At 44.2% G+C, this 17,605-nt stretch overlaps 1 pseudogene; it reads left to right on the top strand.

Annotated features, from left to right (window-relative positions):
- Positions 1–83: 83 nt before the first annotated feature.
- The window catches only part of LOC127918146 (centrosomal protein of 89 kDa-like), a 119,050-nt pseudogene continuing 101,528 nt past the window's right edge, over positions 84–17,605 (top strand).

Raw genomic sequence — 17,605 nt, 5'->3', positions numbered from 1 at the left:
CCTCATCCATAGTGACAGTGTGTTTTCTACTTTGTCTGTATCCTCCACTTCCTCTTTAACTCGCCTTTCTGTCCGTACTGCAGGTCTGCCTTGGCAGCCGCCATCTTGTCTTCGCCGTTGACCGGCCGGACCATCGCCCTCCCTCCTGCACGCCCCAGATCCTTCTCCGAGAGTGACTGCTCACGCTCAGAGACACACACCACGTCCGAGCCTTACGCCAGCACGGCGCTCTACACTCGGTAGGCCGCCTTGCTTCACTGAGTCTGACAATCAATTCTTCTGCGATTCCTTGCATCCTGTCTCCCTAGCGTCTTGTTTGAAACGTATTGGAGGAGAAGGCTCAAGGTCCCGCCCCTCAGACCTTCTTCTCCAATACTTTTTGAGGAAGAGTCGAGCACAGATGAATTGAGAGAGAGCCTGCAGTGCCACCTACAGATGTCGTATCTTAATTTGACCCAGTTTTTCACAGCAGGAAAATAATCCTGCGGCAACAGGAAATGTTCATTATTATGTGGATTATAATTATATACATGTTTTGTGGTGGTTGATATATTTTTCATTAGGGCAAAATAACATCTGACATTTTTTAAGTGGAAAATTATAAACATTAGCAACCTTTTTTAAAACATTGAATACACTACAAAAAAATTCCTGCAACAACATGATGATCAAATGAAGATCCTATATCTGTAGTAGGTCACTTACAGTAGTCTGCCCTCAGTGACCAAAGCTGTGAATCAGTGATACCAGTCTAAAGGAGTAGATCTGTGATCTCTCTCTCATGTCTTTATTTAGAGACGGAGAGCCAGAATCGTTGGCTGGCCGGCCTCGCTTGCCTCTCTCCTGGGCTCTCTGAAGACCATGATGATGATGATGAAGAGGAGGAGGAGGACTTAGAGAGATCGGTTCTGTCAGATGAAGATGGTCATGTCTACCAGTCTCTGGATCGCTGGGGAGAAGTCCGACCAGAGACGGATATGACATCTACGCCCGGCCTGTAAAACAGGTAGGAAGAGTTTGGGTCATGACCTCTACACCCGGCCTGTAAAACAGGTAGGAAGAGTTTGGGTCATGACCTCTACACCCGGCCTGTATAACAGGTAGGAAGAGTTTGGGTCATGACCTCTACGCCCGGCCTGTATAACAGGTAGGAAGAGTTTGGGTCCTGACCTCTACACCCGGCCTGTATAACAGGTAGGAAGAGTTTGGGTCATGACCTCTACGCCCGGCCTGTAAAACAGGTAGGAAGAGTTTGGGTCATGACCTCTACGCCCGGCCTGTATAACAGGTAGGAAGAGTTTGGGTCATGACCTCTACGCCCGGCCTGTATAACAGGTAGGAAGAGTTTGGGTCATGACCTCTACGCCCGGCCTGTATAACAGGTAGGAAGAGTTTGGGTCATGACCTCTACACCCGGCCTTTAAAACAGGTAGGAAGAGTTTGGGTCCTGACCTCTACACCCGGCCTGTATAACAGGTAGTAAAACTGTAAAACATGTGGCAAAGTAATACAATGTTTGTCCTGAATACAGTGTTGTGTTTGGGGCAAATCCCATACAACACATTACTGAGTACCACTCCTCATATATTCAAGCATAGTGGTTGCTGCATCATGTTATGGGTATGCTTGTCATGGTTAAGGACTGGGGAGTTTTTCAGGATTAAAATAAAATGGAATGGAGCTAAGCACAGGCAAAATCCTAGAGGAAAACCTGGTTCAGTTTGCTTTCCACCAGACACTGGGAGATGAATTCACCTTTCAGCAGGTCAATGACCTAAAACACAAGGCCACATCTACACTAAAGGTGTTCGCCAAAAGGCACGTGGGAGACTCCCCAAACATATGGAAGAAGGTACTGTGGGAGACTCCCAAACATATGGAAGAAGGTACTGTGGGAGACTCCCCAAACATATGGAAGAAGGTACTGTGGGAGACTCCCCAAACATATGGAAGAAGGTACTCTGGTCAGATGAGACTCAAATTCAGCTTTTTTTCCATCAAGGAAAACACTATGTCTGGCGCAAACCCAAAACCTCTCATCACAGTGAAGCATGGTGGTGGCAGCATCATGCTGTGGGGATGTTTTTAATCGGCAGGGAAACTGGTCAGAATTGAAGGAATGATGGATGTTGCTAAATACAGGGAAATTCTTGAGGGAAACGTTTTCAGTCTTCCAGAGATTTGAGACTGGGACAGAGGTTCACCTTCCAGCAGGACAATGACCCTAAGCATACTGCTAAAGCAACACTCGACTGGTTTAAAGGAGAAACATTTAAATATCTTGGAATGGCCTAATCAAAGCCCAGACCTCAATCCAATTGAGAATCTGTGATTTGACTTAAAATTGCTGCACACCAGCGGAACCCATCCAACTTGAAGGAGCTGGAGCAGTTTTGCCTTGAAGAATCGGCAACAATCCCAGTGGCTGGAAGTGCCAAGCTTATAGAGACATACCCCAGGAGACTTGCAGCTGTAATTGCTGTAAAAAGTGGCTCTACAAAGTATTGCCTTTGTGGGGGGTTAATATTTATGCACGCTCAAGTTCAGTTTTTTTTGGCTGTCTTGTTTGTTTCACAATAAACTATATTTTGCATCTTCAGGCATATTGTGTAAATCAAGTGATACAAAACCCCCGAAAAATCCATTTTAATTCCAGGTTGTAAAGGCAACAAAATAGTTAAAATGCCAAGGGGGGTTGAGTACTCCGTAAGCCGCTGTAGGCGGTTGGGGCGTTGACAGTGCTGCTGCAGCCTTTCAGGACCAACCAACCCGTAACCCCATAACAGGCTCTGAATTAAAGATACTCGTTAAAAAGATATGCCTCTGTCTGAGAGGAACGAGCCAAGGGCTTAGAGGGTTTCAGACTGGGGTGGAGGTGACAGCATCATGACAGGACAGAGTGTCTGAGAGGAACGCGCCAAGGGGGGTTGAATACTCCGTAACAGCAGCTCTGAATGGCAATTCAACTGTCTTCTCTGTAAACTCTGAATGGCAATTCAACTGTCTTCTCTTTAAACTCTGAATGGCAATTCAACTGTCTTCTCTTTAAACTCTGAATGGCAATTCAACTGTCTTCTTGTAAACCCTGAATGGCAATTCAACTGTCTTCCTGTAAACCCTGAATGGCAATTCAACTGTCTTCTCTTAAACTCTGAATGGCAATTCAACTGTCTTCTCTTTAAACTCTGAATGGCAATTCAACTGTCTTCTTTAAACTCTGAATGGCAATTCAACTGTCTTCTGTAAACTCTGAATGGCAATTCAACTGTCTTCTTTAAACTCTGAATGGCAATTCAACTGTCTTCTCTTAAACTCTGAATGGCAATTCAACTGTCTTCTCTGAATGGCAATTCAACTGTCTTCTCTGAATGGCAATTCAACTGTCTTCTGAATGGCAATTCAACTGTCTTCTGAATGGCAATTCAACTGTCTTCTCTGTAAACTCTGAATGGCAATTCAACTGTCTTCTCCTTAAACTCTGAATGGCAATTCAACTGTCTTCTCTGTAAACTCTGAATGGCAATTCAACTGTCTTCTCTGTAAACCCTGAATGGCAATTCAACTGTCTTCTCTTAAACTCTGAATGGCAATTCAACTGTCTTCTCTGTAAACCCTGAATGGCAATTCAACTGTCTTCTCTGTAAACTCTGAATGGCAATTCAACTGTCTTCTGTAAACTCTGAATGGCAATTCAACTGTCTTCTGTAAACTCTGAATGGCAATTCAACTGTCTTCTTTAAACTCTGAATGGCAATTCAACTGTCTTCTCTTAAACTCTGAATGGCTATTCAACTGTCTTCTCTTTAAACTCTGAATGGCAATTCAACTGTCTTCTCTTTAAACTCTGAATGGCTATTCAACTGTCTTCTCTTTAAACTCTGAATGGCAATTCAACTGTCTTCTCTTAAACTCTGAATGGCTATTCAACTGTCTTCTCTTTAAACTCTGAATGGCAATTCAACTGTCTTCTCTTTAAACTCTGAATGGCAATTCAACTGTCTTCTCGAATGGCAATTCAACTGTCTTCTGAATGGCAATTCAACTGTCTTCTCTGAATGGCAATTCAACTGTCTTCTCTGAATGGCAATTCAACTGTCTTCTCTGAATGGCAATTCAACTGTCTTCTCTGAATGGCAATTCAACTGTCTTCTCTGAATGGCAATTCAACTGTCTTCTGGAATGGCAATTCAACTGTCTTCTGTAAACCCTGAATGGCAATTCAACTGTCTTCTCTGTAAACTCTGAATGGCAATTCAACTGTCTTCTCTGTAAACCCTGAATGGCAATTCAACTGTCTTCTTGTAAACTCTGAATGGCAATTCAACTGTCTTCTCTGTAAACTCTGAATGGCAATTCAACTGTCTTCTTTAAACTCTGAATGGCTATTCAACTGTCTTCTCTTTAAACTCTGAATGGCTATTCAACTGTCTTCTCTTTAAACTCTGAATGGCTATTCAACTGTCTTCTCTTTAAACTCTGAATGGCTATTCAACTGTCTTCTCTTTAAACTCTGAATGGCAATTCAACTGTCTTCTCCTTAAACTCTGAATGGCAATTTAACTGTCTTCTCTTTAAACTCTGAATGGCAATTCAACTGTCTTCTCTTAAACTCTGAATGGCTATTCAACTGTCTTCTCTGAATGGCAATTCAACTGTCTTCTCTGAATGGCACCAACTGTCTTCTGAATGGCAATTCAACTGTCTTCTCTGAATGGCAATTCAACTGTCTTCTCTCAATGGCAATTCAACTGTCTTCTCGAATGGCAATTCAACTGTCTTCTCTGAATGGCAATTCAACTGTCTCTCTCAATGGCAATTCAACTGTCTTCTCTCAATGGCAATTCAACTGTCTTCTCTCAATGGCAATTCAACTGTCTTCTCTGAATGGCAATTCAACTGTCTTCTCTCAATGGCAATTCAACTGTCTTCTTTAAACTCTGAATGGCAATTCAACTGTCTTCTCTTAAACTCTCAATGGCAATTCAACTGTCTTCTCCTTAAACTCTGAATGGCAATTCAACTGTCTTCTCTGAATGGCAATTCAACTGTCTTCTCTCAATGGCAATTCAACTGTCTTCTCTGAATGGCAATTCAACTGTCTTCTCTGAATGGCAATTCAACTGTCTTCTCAATGGCAATTCAACTGTCTTCTCTTTAAACTCTGAATGGCAATTCAACTGTCTTCTCTTAAACTCTGAATGGCAATTCAACTGTCTTCTCTTTAAACTCTGAATGGCAATTCAACTGTCTTCTTTAAACTCTGAATGGCAATTCAACTGTCATCTCTTTAAACTCTCCAGCTGTGTGTGTTGTGTTAAATCCCTGTCTCTGTTTTCCAGAGTGATGTTCTGTCAGAGATAAAATATAAAATAAAGCTCTGTATTTCAACAGATGTTTCCATAATTAATATAGCTCTGTATTCCAGAGGAAGCTGAGGTCCAACAGATGTTTCCATAATTAATATATTTGTATCTATGAGAAGCTGAGGTTCAACATGTTTCCATAATTAATATAGCTCTGTATTCCAGAGGAGGCTGAGGTTCAACAGATGTTTCCATAATTAATATAGCTCTGTTTTCCAGAGGAAGCTGAGGTTCAACAGATGTTTCCATAATTAATATAGCTCTGTTTTCCAGAGGAAGCTGAGATTCAACAGATGTTTCCATAATTAATATACTTGTATTCCAGAGGAAGCTGAGGTCTAAATAGATGTTTCCATAATTAATATAGCTCTGTTTTCCAGAGGAAGCTGAGGTTCAACAGGATGTTTCCATAATTAATATAGCTCTGTATTCCAGAGGAAGCTGAGGTTCAACAGATGTCGCATAATTAATATAGCTCTGTATTCCAGAGGAAGCTGAGGTACCCAACAGATGTTTCATAATTAATATAGCTCTCATTTTCCAGAGGAAGCTGAGGTTCAGATGTTTCCATAATTAATATAGCTCTGTATTCCAGAGGAAGCTGAGGTTCAGATGCTCATAATTAATATAGCTCTGTTTTCCAGAGGAAGCTGAGGTTCAACAGATGTTTCCATAATTAATATAGCTCTGTATTCCAGAGGAAGCTGAGGTTCAACAGATGTTTCCATAATTAATATAGCTCTGTATTTCTCCAGAGGAAGCTGAGGTTCAAATAGATGTTTCCATAATTAATATATTCTGTATTCCAGAGGAAGTTGAGGTTCAACAGATGTTTCCATAATTAATATAGCTCTGGTATTCCAGAGGAAGCTGAGGTTCAACAGATGTTTCCATAAGCTTATAGCTCTGTATTCCAGAGGAAGCTGAGGTTCAACAGATGTTTCCATAATTAATATAGCTCTGTATTCCAGAGGAAGCTGAGGTTCAACAGATGTTTCCATAATTAATATAGCTCTGTATTCCAGAGGAAGCTGAGGTTCAACAGATGTTTCCATAATTAATATAGCTCTGTATTCCAGAGGAAGCTGAGGTTCAACAGATGTTTCCATAATTAATATAGCTCTGTATTCCAGAGGAAGCTGAGGTTCAACAGATGTTTCCATAATTAATATAGCTCTGTTTTCCAGAGGAAGCTGAGGTTCAACAGATGTTTCCATAATTAATATAGCTCTGTTTTCCAGAGGAAGCTGAGGTTCAACAGATGTTTCCATAATTAATATAGCTCTGTATTCCAGAGGAAGCTGAGGTTCAACAGATGTTTCCATAATTAATATAGCTCTGTTTTCCAGAGGAAGCTGAGGTTCAACAGATGTTTCCATAATTAATATAGCTCTGTATTCCAGAGGAAGCTGAGGTTCAACAGATGTTTCCATAATTAATATAGCTCTGTTTTCCAGAGGAAGCTGAGGTTCAACAGATGTTTCCATAATTAATATAGCTCTGTATTCCAGAGGAAGCTGAGGTTCAACAGATGTTTCCATAATTAATATAGCTCTGTTTTCCAGAGGAAGCTGAGGTTCAACAGATGTTTCCATAATTAATATAGCTCTGTATTCCAGAGGAAGCTGAGGTTCAACAGATGTTTCCATAATTAATATAGCTCTGTATTCCAGAGGAAGCTGAGGTTCAACAGATGTTTCCATAATTAATATAGCTCTGTATTCCAGAGGAAGCTGAGGTTCAACAGATGTTTCCATAATTAATATAGCTCTGTATTCCAGAGGAAGCTGAGGTTCAACAGATGTTTCCATAATTAATATAGCTCTGTATTCCAGAGGAAGCTGAGGTTCAACAGATGTTTCCATAATTAATATAGCTCTGTATTCCAGAGGAAGCTGAGGTTCAACAGATGTTTCCATAATTAATATAGCTCTGTATTCCAGAGGAAGCTGAGGTTCAACAGATGTTTCCATAGTTTAATATAGTCTTCTAGACTTCTAGAGGAAGCTGAGGTTCATCAGATGTTTCCATAATTAATATAGCTCTGTATTCCAGAGGAAGCTGAGGTTCAACAGATGTTTCCATAATTAATATAGCTCTGTTTTCCAGAGGAAGCTTTGAGGTTCAACAGATGTTTCCATAATTAATATAGCTCTGTATTCAGAGGAAGCTGAGGTTCAACAGATGTTTCCATAATTATATAGCTCTGTATTCCAGGAAGCTGAGGTTCAACAGATGTTTCCATAATTAATATAGCTCTGTATTCCAGAGGAAGCTGAGGTTCAATAGATGTTTCCATAATTATAGCTCTGTTCCAGAGGAAGCTGAGGTTCAACAGATGTTTCCATAATTAATATAGCTCTGTATTCCAGAGGAAGCTGAGGGTCAACAGATGTTTCCAACACCTAGTTCAATATAGCACTTATTTTTAAAAATCTTTCTGTTCAACAGATGCTCATAGATTGAATGCATCTGTATTCCATATAGTTCCCCAAGCTGAGGTTCAACAGATGCTCTATACCCTATATAGCTCTGTATTCCAGAGGAAGCTATTCCCTAGATGTTTCACATAATTTATACTGTTAGTGGAGGTAGTGAGGTTCAACAGATGTTTCCATAATGTAATATAGTTCACTCTTTGAGGAAGCTGAGGTTCAACAAATGTTTCCATAATTAATATAGCTCTGTATTCCAGAGGAAGCTGAGGTTCAACAGATGTTTCACTAATATAGCTCTGTTTTCCTAGAGGAGCTGAGGTTCAAGATGTTTCCATAATTAATATAGCTCTGTTCCAGAGGAAGATGAGGATATTCTACAGATGTTTTAATTAATACCTCTGTCTTCCCTGGAACTTGAGGTTCAACAGATGTTTCCATAATTAATATAGCTCTGTATTCCAGGAGTGCACTAGCTGAGGTTCAACAGATGTTTCCATAATTAATATAGCTCTGTATTCCAGAGGAAGCTGAGGTTCAACAGATGTTTCCATAATTAATATAGCTCTGTTTTCCAGAGGAACTGACTGTCTGGGTAAAATGTTTCCTGAACACTGAAGGACAGAAGGTGAAAACACTTATTTTATAGGGTTTGTGCCTTGTCTTTTTTTTCTCTGAGATTGTATGCATCCCTTTCTTCTTCCCTTTCTATAGTGCACTACTTTCCAGAGCCCTATTCCTGCCTCTGGTCTGCCATTGCCTCTCCTTCTCTACTCTGCCTCTCAGCTATCTCTGGCACTCTCATTCTCTCTCTGCCTCTCGTTTAAGACCAGAGCCCTTGTAAGGCCTGGTCTCTAAGTGTAGTGCTCTCTGTGCCTGGTGTTCCATTCTGGGACGAATTATCTCTGCCTCTGAGAGTTAATTGAGACCACGTCTGACTGTCTCTCTTTGATGCTGCTCAGTTCTCTCTCTGCAGTCTCGAGTCAGGGATTGCCTATCTTTCCTCTTTGTCCTGTATACTGTAGTCTTTCTCTCTTTAGACTCAGCCTTCCTCATGGCACCTCTCTTCTCTCTAGTGCACTACTCGTTAGACCTCTGCCCTATTCCTCTCATGCCTAGTGCACTACTTAGACCAGAGCCTTCTCTATCTGCCCCTCTTGCCTCTCTGCCTTTTTCTCTGAAACCCTTGTCTCTGTCTTTCTCTAGTGCCTCTACTTTCTCCTGCCTCTTTCTCTCTCAAATGTTCTCTCTCTCTGCCTCTTTCTCTTTGGGAGAATCCTCTGCCTCTTTCTCTCCTTTGTCTGCCTCTCCTCTCTGTCTCGTTCTCTCTCCTCGTTCTCCTCTCTACACTGAAGGACCCTGCCACTTTCTCAAAAAGTAGGTTATAGGGCTCTCTCCTCTTTCTCTCTTTCTCTCTCTGCCTCTTTCCTCTCTGCCCTTCTCTCTATGCCTCTCTTTCTCTCTCTGCCTCTTCTCTCTCTGCCTCTTTCTCTCTGCCTTTCTCTCTGCCTCTTCTCTCTCCTCTTCTCTGCCTCTTTCTCTCTCTCCCACTCTCTTCTCTCTCTGCCTCTTCTCTCTCTGCCCTTTCTCCTCTCTGCCACTCGTTCTCTCTGCCTCTTTCCTCTCTCTGCCTCCTCTTTCTCTATTTACCCTTTCCTCTCTCTGCCTCTCTCTCTCTCTGCCTCTTTCTCTCTGCTCTGCTCCTCTCTCTGCTCTCTCTTTCCCTCTCTGCCTCTCTCTTTATAATAACCTTCTCGTTTTGCTAACATCTCTGATGGTGGGGTGGAATGCTCTGCCTCTATTCCCTATATAGTGCACTACTTTAGACCTGAGCCCTATGCCACCCTATTCCCTATATAGTGCACTACTTTAGACCAGAGCCCTATAGCACCCTATTCCCTACATAGTGCACTACTTTAGACCAGAGCCCTATAGCAACCTATTCCCTACATAGTGCACTACTTTAGACCAGAGCCCTATAGCACACTATTCCCTACATAGTGCACTACTTTAGACCAGAGCCCTATGGCACCTATATAGTGCACTACTTTAGACCAGAGCCCTATGGCACCCTATTCCCTATATAGTGCACTACTTTAGACCAGAGCTCCTATGGCACCCTATATAGTGCACTACTTTAGACCAGAGCCCTATAGCACCCTATATAGTGCACTACTTTAGACCAGAGCCCTATGGCACCCTATTCCCTATATAGTGCACTACTTTAGACCAGAGCCCTATGGCACCCTATTCCCTATATAGTGCACTACTTTAGAGGTTAGTGGAGGTAATTGAGGTAATATGTAGCTATTCCCTACATATAGTGCAAGAGGTTAGTGGAAGAGTAATATGAGGTGAGCCCTATGGATAGGGGTAGAGGTTAATGAAAGTCCCTATAATTACTTTAGATGGGGTTTAGTGGAGGTAGTGAGGTATGTATGTAGGTAGAGTTAGTGACTAGTATAGATGGGGGTACAGGTTAGTGGAGGTAGTGAGGTAATATGCAGGTGAGTTGGTGACTATGTATAGATGGGGTACGGGTTAGTCAGGTAATATGTAGGTAGAGTTAAATTATGTATGTAGATGGGGGTAGAGGTTAGTGACTATGTATATAGATGGGGTAGAGGTTGAGTGGAGAGGTAATTGAGGTAATATGTAGGTAGAGTTAGTGACTATGTATAGATGGGGGAGAGGTTGGTGGAGGTAATATGAGAGAGACGCTGACGGTGTGAGAGAGGGACGGGGCGGTGGAGAGCCGAGGCCGTTGTGGAGAGAGACGGGGTGGGGCCGTTGTGGAGAGAGATCGTTTGGAGGCCGTAGTGGAGAGACGGGCGAAGTCAAAGCTGAGGGAGAGAGACGGAGGCGAGGCCGTTGTGGAGAGAGAGGCCGGGCGGGCCGTTCGGGCGAGACGTCAGTGGAGAGACGGGCGGAGGCCGTTGAGGGGCGGCGTTGAGAGAGACGGGGCAGAGGTTGTGAGAGCGGGGCGGAGCCGTAGTGGAGACGGGCGGAGGCCGTTGTGGAGAGAGAGAGGCCCGGCGGGGGCGGGAGGCTGGTGGGAGAGGGCGGGGCAGGAGGCCGAGGCCATGGTGGAGAGACGGGGCGGAGGCCGTAGTGGAGAGAGGAGACGAGGAGGCCGTAGTGGAGCGGGCGGAGGCCGTAGTGGAGAGACGGGGCGGAGGCCGTAGGGAGAGAGACGGGGCGGAGGCCGTAGTGGAGAGAGACGGGGCGGAGGCTGCGGAGAGACGGGGCGGGAGGCCGTTGTGGAGAGACGGGAGAGAGACGGGGCGGGAGCGTTGTATGAGCGGGGCGGGGAAACGTTGTGGAAAAGACGGGCGGAGGCCGTAGAGAGACGCGGAGGCCGGTGTGGAGAGGAGGCCGGAGGCCGTAGTGGGAGAGAGAACGGGCGGAGTCCGTTGTGGGAGAGCCGGGGCGGAGGCAGTTGTGGAAGAGAGACGGGGGCGGAGGGTTGCGGGGAGAGAGACGGGGCGGAGGCCGTTTGCGGGGAGAGAGCGGGGGCGGAGAGCCGTGAGAGAGACGGGCGGAGGCCGTGGGAGAGAGACGGCGGAGGCCGGGGAGAGAGACGGGCGGAGGCCGTTGTGGAGAGAGACGGGGGGCGGAGGCCGTTGTGGGAAAGGAGCGGGGCGGAGGCCGTTGTGGAGAGCTGGCGGAGGCCGTAGTGGAGAGGCGGAGCGGAGGCCGTTGTGGAGAGACGGGGCGGGAGGCCGTTGTGAGAGACGGGGCGGAGGCCGTTGTGGAGAAGGCAGGCGGAGAGAGACGGGGCGGAGGCCGTGTGGGGGCGGGGCGGAGGCCGCGGAGAGAGACGGGGCGGAGGCCGTAGCTGGGAGAGAGACGGGGCGGAGGCCGTTGTGGGAGAGGGACGGGGCGGAGTCCAGAAACTGTGGAGAGAGACGGGGCGGAGTCCGTTATGAAGAGAGACGGAAGCGGGGCGGAGTCCGTAGTGGGAGAGAGACGAAGCGGAGTCCGTAGTGGAGAGAGACGGGGCGGAGGCCGTAGTGAAGAGAGACAGGGCGGAGGCCGTTAGTGGAGAGACGGGGCGGAGGCCGTAGTGGAGAGAGAGCGGAAGTTAGGAAAAACGGCGAGTGGAGAGGAGACGTTGGGAAGGAGGCCGAGTGGAGAGACGGGCGGAGGCCGTTGTCAGAGAAGAGACGGGGCGGAGGCCGTTGTGGAGAGACGGGAGCGGAGTCCGTTGTGGGAGAGAGACGGGGCGGAGGCCGTTGTGGAGAGAGACGGGGAGAAGATGGGGCGGAGGCCGTTGTGGAGAGACGGGGCGGAGGCCGTAGGGAGAGAGACGGGGCGGAGAGCCGTAAGGGAGGACCGGGCGGAGGCCGTTGGGAGGAGAGAGACGGGGCGGAGGCCGTTATGGAGAGAGATTGCGCGGGGGCGAGGCGGAAAGCGTAGTGGGAGAAGGGGCGGAGGCCGTGACGTGGAGGCGGGCGGAGGCCGTGGGAGAGAGACGGGGCGGAGGCATTAGCCAGGAGAGCGGGGCGGGGCAGTGAGAGAGACGGGGCGGAGGCCAGAGGCGGAGAGAGACGGGGCGGAGGCCGTTGTGGAGAGACTGGTTCAGAGACTGGTTCACACACCCTCCCCCTTTTTCTCAACATTATAAATTATACTTGAGACACATTATCTTCTCAATATCTGAGATGCTTTTCACTGACAGCCTCAACTCAGTAATCAGCTAGGTTTATTACCTCCTGCCCGGCACAAATTGCGGGCTTCCCAATAGGCATATGCCTACGAGCTTGTGATCTGAATCAATCTACAGGTATTGTTTTTAAAGAAGCTTACTGATCCCTGATTCCACTGTGGCTAAGTCGACTTTCTAGGGAAGTATTTTTGAATGATTTTCTTTCTTTCTGCTAGAGACCCACCCCAATGCCATTTCTCTCCTGTTCCATTGGTTTTCATATCAACTTTCGTCCAGAAGACAAAGAGCACAATCCTGGTTATATTATCAACCCATCCTGGTAATATTATCAACCCATCCTGGTCTTTATCAACCCATCCTGGTCATATTATTATCAACCCATCCTGGTCATATTATTATCAACCCATCCTGGTCATATTATCAACCCATCCTGGTCATATTATTATCAACCCATCCGGTCATATTATTATCAACCATCCTGGTCATATTATCAACCCATCCTGGTCATATTATCAACCCATCCTGGTCATATTATCAACAACCCATCCTGGTCGATTATATCCTATATATCAACCCATCCTGGTCATATTATCAACACATCCTGGTCATATTATTATCAACCCATCCTGGTCATATAATCAACCCATCCTGTTCATATCATCAACCCATCCTGGTCATATTTATCAACCCATCCTGGTCATATTATCAACATCCTGGTCATATTATTATCAACCCATCCTGGTCATATAATCAACCCATCCTGTTCATATCATCAACCCATCCTGGTCATATTATTATCAACCCATCCTGGTCATATTATCAACCCATCCTGGTCATATTATTATCAACCCATCCTGGTCATATTATTATCAACCCATCCTGGTCGTACATCAACAACCCATCCTGGTCGAATTATAACCCATCCTGGTCATATTATTATCAACCCATCCTGGTCATATTATCAACACATCCTGGTCATAATATTATCAACCCATCCTGGTCATATAATCAACCCATCCTGTTCATATCATCAACCCATCCTGGTCCTATTATTATCAACCCATCTGGTCGAATTATCAACCCACATCCTGGTCATATTATTATCAACCATCCTGGTCATATTATCAACCCATCCTGGTAATATTATTATCAACCCATCCTGGTCATGTTATTAACAACCCATCCTGGGCGTATTATCAACCATCCTGGTCATATTATTAACAACCCATCCTGGTCATGTTATTATCAACCCATCCTGGTCATATTATTAACAACCCATCCTGGTCCTATTATCAACCCATACTGGTTATATTATCAACCCATCCTGGTTGTATTATCAACCCATCCTGGTCGTATTATCAACCCATCCTGGTCGCATTATTATCAACCCATCCTGGTCATATTATTATCAACCCATCCTGGTCATCCTGGTTATTATCAACCCATCCTGGTCATATTATCAACCCATCCTGGTTATATTATCAACCCATCTGGTCCTATTAACAACCCATCCTGGTCTATTATCAACCCATCCTGGTTATATTATCAACCCATCCTGGTCTATATTATCAACCCATCCTGGTTATATTATCAACCCATCCTGGTCATATTATCAACCCATCCTGGTCATATTATCAACCCATCCTGGTCGTATTATCAACCCGTCCTGGTCCTATTAACAACCCATCCTGGTCCTATTATCAACCCATCCTGGTTATATTATCAACCCATCCTGGTTATATTATTATCAACCCATCCTGGTCATATTATCAACCCATCCTGGTTATATTAACAACCCATCCTGGTCATATTATCAACCCATCCTGGTCATATTATCAACCCATCCTGGTCATATTATCATCAACCCATCCTGGTCATATTATTATCAACCCATCCTGGTCATATTATCAGCATCCTGGTTATATTAAACAACCCATCCTGGTCCTATTATCAACCCATCCTGGTCCTATTAACAACCCATCTGGTTATATTAACAACCCATCCTGGTCATATTATCAACCCATCCTGGTCATTATCAACCCATCCTGGTTATATTATTATCAATCCCATCTGGTCTATTATCAACCCATCCTGGTTATATTATTAACAACCCATCCTGGTCCTATTATTATCAACCCATCCTGGTCATATTATTATTAACCCATCCTGGTCATATTATTATCAACCCATCCTGGTCATATTATTATCAACCCATCCTGGTCATATTATCAACCCATCCTGGTTATATTATTATCAACCCATCCTGGTCATATTATCAACCCATCCTGGTTATATTATTATCAACCCATCCTGGTTATATTATTATTAACCCATCCTGGTCATATTATTATCAACCCATCCTGGTTATATTATTATCAACCCATCCTGGTCATATTATTATTAACCCATCCTGGTTATATTATTATCAACCCATCCTGGTCATATTATTATCAACCCATCCTGGTCATATTATTATCAACCCATCCTGGTCATATTATTATCAACCCATCCTGGTTATATTATTAACAACCCATCCTGGTTATATTATTATCAACCCATCCTGGTCATATTATTATCAACCCATCCTGGTCATATTATTATCAACCCATCCTGGTCATATTATTATCAACCCATCCTGGTCATATTATTATCAACCCATCCTGGTCATATTATTATCAACCCATCCTGGTCATATTATTATCAACCCATCACAGGTATTTATTATTAACCCATCCTGGTCATATTATTATCAACCCATCCTGGTCATATTATTATCAACCCATCCTGGTCATATTATTATCAACCCATCCTGGTCATATTATTATCAACCCATCCTGGTCATATTATTATCAACCCATCCTGGTCATATTATTATCAACCCATCCTAGTCATATTATTATCAACCCATCCTGGTCATATTATTATCAACCCATCCTGGTCATATTATCAGCCCATCCTGGTCATATTATCAACCCATCTGGTCATATTATCAACCATCCTGGTCAATTATCAACCCATCCTGGTCATATTATTATCAACCCATCCTGGTCTATTATCAACCCATCCTGGAATTATCAACCCATCCTGGTCATATTATCAACCCATCGGGTCATATTATTATCAACCCATCCTGGTCATATTATCAACCCATCTGGTCATATTATTTATTAACGTGCATCTAAGAAGATCAACCCATCCTGGTCATATTATTAAGACCCATCCTGGTCATATTATTATCAACCCATCCTGGTCATATTATTATCAACCCATCCTGGTCATATTATCAACCCATGGTCATATTATCAGTCCATCCTGGTTATATTATTATCAACCCATCCTGGTCATATTATTATCAACCATCCTGGTCATATTATTATCACAGTGGTCATATTATCAACCCATCCTGGTCATATTATTATCAACCCATCCTGGTTATATTATTATCAACCCATCCTGGTCATATTATTATCAGCCCATCCTGGTCTCATATTATTATCAACCCAGGTCATATTATTACAGTCATCCTGGTCATATTATTATCAGTCCTGGTCATATAGTCATATTATCCCATCCTGGTCAGGACACAGTCATCCTGGTCATATTACACAGTCAACCCATCCTAGAGTCAGTCAGGATCAATAGCCCATCTGGTCTATTATCAACCATCCTGGTCATCCTTAGAGTCAGTCAGGTCATAGTATTATCAACCCATCCTGGTCATATATTATCAACCCATCCTGGTCATATTATTATCAACCCATCCTGGTCATATTATTATCAACCATCCTGGTCATATTATTATCAACCCATCCTGGTTATATTATCAACCCATCTGGTCATATTATTATCAACCCATCTGGTCATATTATTATCAACCCATCCTGGTCATATTATTATCAACCCATCCTGGTCATATTATTATCAGCCCATCCTGGTCATATTATCAACCCATCCTGGTCGTATTGGGAGTACTGGATTGGGCTTTTTGGTGTAATGGAGGACTGGTTAGTTGTACTGTGCATTCATATCTCTCTCTCTTTCTTTCTCTCATGATCCTCTTACAATCCCTCTCTCCCCAGGCCACCCGTCCAAACTGGAGCAGAGGCCTTCATCTTGGTCTCGTAGAAGCATGCCTTCCCCAGGTAAGGACTTGTCTTTGGTCAGTGAGCTGTATGGAAACACTCCCATTTCATTTACAAATGGTAGGATTATAATTCCCATCCTTTCCATACCAGCTCTCTATCACTAGCCTAGATCATTATAGTCTAACACTGTGAGGCAGCTATTATCTCTCTCCCCTCTCTATCCTCTCTTTCTCTCCCCTCTCTCTCCCTCTCTCTCTCTCTCTCTCTCTCTCTCTCTCTCTCTCTCTCTCCCCTTCCTCTATCCCTCTCTTTCTCTCCCTCTCAGTTCTCTCCCCTCTCTTTGTCTTTCTAATTGCCAGTAGTTGTATATTTCAGAGGAGGTGATGAGAGGAATTACACAGACTCTGTGTGTTCACCTTAACTACTTCTTCTCTCAGATTTGACAGAAGACGGCTTCCCGTGCATCTAAGAAAGAGGTCTTCAGCCCAGAAGACCAAGAGTTCAGGAAGCAGGAGAGATGGACCATCAGGTAGACAGTGGTCCTTAGAGTCAGGACACAGTCACCCTTAGAGTCAGGACACAGTCATCCTTAGAGTCAGGACACAGTGGTCCTTAGAGTCAGAACACAGTGGTGTTGTCAGGACACAGTGGTCCTTAGAAGTCAGGACACAGTCACCCTGTCAGGACACAGTCACCCTTAGACTCAGTCAGGACACAGTCACCACAGTTAGACTCAGTCAGGACACAGTCATCCTTAGAGTCAGTCAGGACACAGTTGTCTGGAGTCAGTCAGGACACAGTCATCATTAGGGTGGACACAGTCACCCTTAGTCAGGACACAGTCACCCTTAGAGTCAGGACACAGTCATCAGGACAGGTGTTGTCTGGACCTCACAGTATTATATAGCTGTGTTGTCTGGACCTCACAGTATTATATATATCTGTGTTGTCTGGACCTCACAGTATTATATCTGTGTCTGGATCTGTGTTGTCTGGACCTCACAGTATTATATATCTGTGTTGTCTGGACCTCACAGTATTATATATCTGTGT

The sequence above is a fragment of the Oncorhynchus keta genome, unplaced genomic scaffold (genome assembly GCF_023373465.1).
Source record: "Oncorhynchus keta strain PuntledgeMale-10-30-2019 unplaced genomic scaffold, Oket_V2 Un_contig_13387_pilon_pilon, whole genome shotgun sequence".
NCBI lineage: Eukaryota > Metazoa > Chordata > Actinopteri > Salmoniformes > Salmonidae > Oncorhynchus > Oncorhynchus keta.
This window is presented reverse-complemented; position numbering and strand designations above follow the sequence as displayed.